The sequence below is a fragment of the Poromitra crassiceps genome (assembly GCF_964638095.1).
Source record: "Poromitra crassiceps genome assembly, contig: HAP1_SCAFFOLD_451, whole genome shotgun sequence".
Taxonomy (NCBI): domain Eukaryota; kingdom Metazoa; phylum Chordata; class Actinopteri; order Beryciformes; family Melamphaidae; genus Poromitra; species Poromitra crassiceps.
The window spans coordinates 41,161-46,587 of NW_028151956.1; positions in this window are offsets into that span (position 1 = coordinate 41,161).

A 5,427-nucleotide genomic window follows, 5' to 3' on the forward strand; every position below is an offset into this window, starting at 1 on the left:
AATCAGACTTGACACCAGAGAGGCTGAATACCGCACTGAGTCAATGCGGTCTTAGCCTCTCTGGTCTCAACACTCTGTTGATTTTGGATTTTTTTTTTTTTTTTTCCAAAATCAGACTTGACACCAGAGAGGCTGAATACCGCACTGAGTCAATGCGGTCTTAGCCTCTCTGGTCTCAACACTCTGTCTGATTTTGGATTTTTTTTTTTTTTTCCAAAATCAGACTTGACACCAGAGAGGCTGAATACCGCACTGAGTCAATGCGGTCTTAGCCTCTCTGGTCTCAACACTCTGTCTGATTTTGGATTTTTTTTTTTTTTTCCAAAATCAGACTTGACACCAGAGAGGCTGAATACCGCACTGAGTCAATGCGGTCTTAGCCGCTCTGGTCTCAACACTCTGTCTGATTTTGGATTTTTTTTTTTTTTTTTCCAAAATCAGACTTGACACCAGAGAGGCTGAATACCGCACTGAGTCAATGCGTCTTAGCCTCTCTGGTCTCAACTCTCTGTCTGATTTTGGATTTTTTTTTTTTTTTCCAAAATCAGACTTGACACCAGAGAGGCTGAATACCGCACTGAGTCAATGCGGTCTTAGCCTCTCTGGTCTCAACACTCTGTCTGATTTTGGATTTTTTTTTTTTTTTTTCCAAAATCAGACTTGACACCAGAGAGGCTGAATACCGCACTGAGTCAATGCGGTCTTAGCCTCTCTGGTCTCAACACTCTGTCTGATTTTGGATTTTTTTTTTTTTTTTTCCAAAATCAGACTTGACACCAGAGAGGCTGAATACCGCACTGAGTCAATGCGGTCTTAGCCTCTCTGGTCTCAACACTCTGTCTGATTTTGGATTTTTTTTTTTTTTTTCCAAAATCAGACTTGACACCAGAGAGGCTGAATACCGCACTGAGTCAATGCGGTCTTAGCCTCTCTGGTGTCAACACTCTGTCTGATTTTGGATTTTATTATTTTTTTCCAAAATCAGACTTGACACCAGAGAGGCTGAATACCGCACTGAGTCAATGCCGTCTTAGCCTCTCTGGTCTCAACACTGTCTGATTTTGGATTTTTTTTTTTTTTTTTCCAAAATCAGACTTGACACCAGAGAGGCTGAATACCGCACTGAGTCAATGCGGTCTTAGCCTCTCTGGTCTCAACACTCTGTCTGATTTTGGATTTTTTTTTTTTTTTTCCAAAATCAGACTTGACACCAGAGAGGCTGAATACCGCACTGAGTCAATGCGGTCTTAGCCTCTCTGGTCTCAACACTCTGTCTGATTTTGGATTTTTTTTTTTTTTTTCTCCAAAATCAGACTTGACACCAGAGAGGCTGAATACCGCACTGAGTCAATGCGGTCTTAGCCTCTCTGGTCTCAACACTCTGTCTGATTTTGGATTTTTTTTTTTTTTTTCCAAAATCAGACTTGACACCAGAGAGGCTGAATACCGCACTGAGTCAATGCGGTCTTAGCCTCTCTGGTCTCAACACTCTGTCTGATTTTGGATTTTTTTTTTTTTTTTCCAAATCAGACTTGACACCAGAGAGGCTGAATACCGCACTGAGTCAATGCGGTCTTAGCCTCTCTGGTCTCAACACTGTCTGATTTTGGATATATATTTTTTTTTTCCAAAATCAGACTTGACACCAGAGAGGCTGAATACCGCACTGAGTCAATGCGGTCTTAGCCGCTCTGGTGTCAACACTCTGTCTGATTTTGGATTTTTTTTTTTTTTTTCCAAAATCAGACTTGACACCAGAGAGGCTGAATACCGCACTGAGTCAATGCCGTCTTAGCCTCTCTGGTCTCAACTCTCTGTCTGATTTTGGATTTTTTTTTTTTTTTCCAAAATCAGACTTGACACCAGAGAGGCTGAATACCGCACTGAGTCAATGCGGTCTTAGCCTCTCTGGTCTCAACACTCTGTCTGATTTTGGATTTTTTTTTTTCAAAATCAGACTTGACACCAGAGAGGCTGAATACCGCACTGAGTCAATGCGGTCTTAGCCTCTCTGGTCTCAACACTCTGTCTGATTTTGGATTTTTTTTTTTTTTTTTTCCAAAATCAGACTTGACACCAGAGAGGCTGAATACCGCACTGAGTCAATGCGGTCTTAGCCTCTCTGGTCTCAACACTGTCTGATTTTGGATTTTTTTTTTTTTTTCCAAAATCAGACTTGACACCAGAGAGGCTGAATACCGCACTGAGTCAATGCGGTCTTAGCCTCTCTGGTCTCAACACTCTGTCTGATTTTGGATTTTTTTTTTTTTTTCCAAAATCAGACTTGACACCAGAGAGGCTGAATACCGCACTGAGTCAATGCGTCTTAGCCTCTCTGGTCTCAACACTCTGTCTGATTTTGGATTTTTTTTTTTTTTTTCCAAAATCAGACTTGACACCAGAGAGGCTGAATACCGCACTGAGTCAATGCGGTCTTAGCCTCTCTGGTCTCAACACTCTGTCTGATTTTGGATTATATTTTTTTTTTTCCAAAATCAGACTTGACACCAGAGAGGCTGAATACCGCACTGAGTCAATGCGGTCTTAGCCTCTCTGGTGTCAACACTCTGTCTGATTTTGGATTTTTTTTTTTTTTTTCCAAAATCAGACTTGACACCAGAGAGGCTGAATACCGCACTGAGTCAATGCCGTCTTAGCCTCTCTGGTCTCAACTCTCTGTCTGATTTTGGATTTTTTTTTTTTTCCAAAATCAGACTTGACACCAGAGAGGCTGAATACCGCACTGAGTCAATGCGGTCTTAGCCTCTCTGGTCTCAACACTCTGTCTGATTTTGGATTTTTTTTTTTTCAAAATCAGACTTGACACCAGAGAGGCTGAATACCGCACTGAGTCAATGCGGTCTTAGCCTCTCTGGTCTCAACACTCTGTCTGATTTTGGATTTTTTTTTTTTTTTTTTCCAAAATCAGACTTGACACCAGAGAGGCTGAATACCGCACTGAGTCAATGCGGTCTTAGCCCTCTCTGGTCTCAACACTGTCTGATTTTGGATTTTTTTTTTTTTTTTCCAAAATCAGACTTGACACCAGAGAGGCTGAATACCGCACTGAGTCAATGCGGTCTTAGCCTCTCTGGTGTCAACACTCTGTCTGATTTTGGATTTTTTTTTTTTTTTCCAAGATCAGACTTGACACCAGAGAGGCTGAATACCGCACTGAGTCAATGCGGTCTTAGCCTCTCTGGTCTCAACACTGTCTGATTTTGGATTTTTTTTTTTTTTTTTCCAAATCAGACTTGACACCAGAGAGGCTGAATACCGCACTGAGTCAATGCGGTCTTAGCCTCTCTGGTCTCAACACTCTGTCTGATTTTGGATTTTTTTTTTTTTTTTTCCAAAATCAGACTTGACACCAGAGAGGCTGAATACCGCACTGAGTCAATGCGGTCTTAGCCTCTCTGGTCTCAACACTCTGTCTGATTTTGGATTTTTTTTTTTTTTTCTCCAAAATCAGACTTGACACCAGAGAGGCTGAATACCGCACTGAGTCAATGCGGTCTTAGCCTCTCTGGTCTCAACACTCTGTCTGATTTTGGATTTTTTTTTTTTTTTTTCCAAAATCAGACTTGACACCAGAGAGGCTGAATACCGCACTGAGTCAATGCGGTCTTAGCCTCTCTGGTCTCAACACTCTGTCTGATTTTGGATTTTTTTTTTTTTTTTCCAAAATCAGACTTGACACCAGAGAGGCTGAATACCGCACTGAGTCAATGCGGTCTTAGCCTCTCTGGTCTCAACACTCTGTCTGATTTTGGATTTTTTTTTTTTTTTTTCAAAATCAGACTTGACACCAGAGAGGCTGAATACCGCACTGAGTCAATGTGGTCTTAGCCTCTCTGGTCTCAACACTCTGTCTGATTTTGGATTTTTTTTTTTTTTTCCAAAATCAGACTTGACACCAGAGAGGCTGAATACCGCACTGAGTCAATGCGGTCTTAGCCTCTCTGGTCTCAACACTCTGTCTGATTTTGGATTTTTTTTTTTTTTTCCAAAATCAGACTTGACACCAGAGAGGCTGAATACCGCACTGAGTCAATGCGGTCTTAGCCTCTCTGGTGTCAACACTCTGTCTGATTTTGGATTTTTTTTTTTTTTTCCAAAATCAGACTTGACACCAGAGAGGCTGAATACCGCACTGAGTCAATGCGGTCTTAGCCTCTCTGGTGTCAACACTCTGTCTGATTTTGGATTTTTTTTTTTTTTTTTCCAAAATCAGACTTGACACCAGAGAGGCTGAATACCGCACTGAGTCAATGCGGTCTTAGCCTCTCTGGTGTCAACACTCTGTCTGATTTTGGATTTTTTTTTTTTTTTTCCAAAATCAGACTTGACACCAGAGAGGCTGAATACCGCACTGAGTCAATGCGGTCTTAGCCTCTCTGGTCTCAACACTCTGTGTGATTTTGGATATATTTTTTTTTTTTCCAAAATCAGACTTGACACCAGAGAGGCTGAATACCGCACTGAGTCAATGCGGTCTTAGCCTCTCTGGTCTCAACGCTCTGTCTGATTTTGGATTTTTTTTTTTTTTTCCAAAATCAGACTTGACACCAGAGAGGCTGAATACCGCACTGAGTCAATGCGGTCTTAGCCTCTCTGGTGTCAACACTCTGTCTGATTTTGGATTTTTTTTTTTTTTTTTTCCAAAATCAGACTTGACACCAGAGAGGCTGAATACCGCACTGAGTCAATGCGGTCTTAGCCTCTCTGGTGTCAACACTTTGTCTGATTTTGGATTATTATTTTTTTTTTTCCAAAATCAGACTTGACACCAGAGAGGCTGAATACCGCACTGAGTCAATGCGGTCTTAGCCTCTCTGGTGTCAACACTCTGCCTGATTTTGGATTTTTTTTTTTTTTTTTCCAAAATCAGACTTGACACCAGAGAGGCTGAATACTGCACTGAGTCAATGCGGTCTTAGCCTCTCTGGTCTCAACACTCTGTCTGATTTTGGATATATATATTTTTTTTCCAAAATCAGACTTGACACCAGAGAGGCTGAATACAGCACTGAGTCAATGCGGTCTTAGCCTCTCTGGTGTCAACACTCTGTCTGATTTTGGATTTTTTTTTTTTTTTTCCAAAATCAGACTTGACACCAGAGAGGCTGAATACCGCACTGAGTCAATGCGGTCTTAGCCTCTCTGGTCTCAACACTCTGTCTGATTTTGGATTTTTTTTTTTTTTTTCCAAAATCAGACTTGACACCAGAGAGGCTGAATACCGCACTGAGTCAATGCCGTCTTAGCCTCTCTGGTCTCAACACTGTCTGATTTTGGATTTTTTTTTTTTTTTTTCCAAAATCAGACTTGACACCAGAGAGGCTGAATACCGCACTGAGTCAATGCGGTCTTAGCCTCTCTGGTCTCAACACTCTGTCTGATTTTGGATTTTTTTTTTTTTTTTTC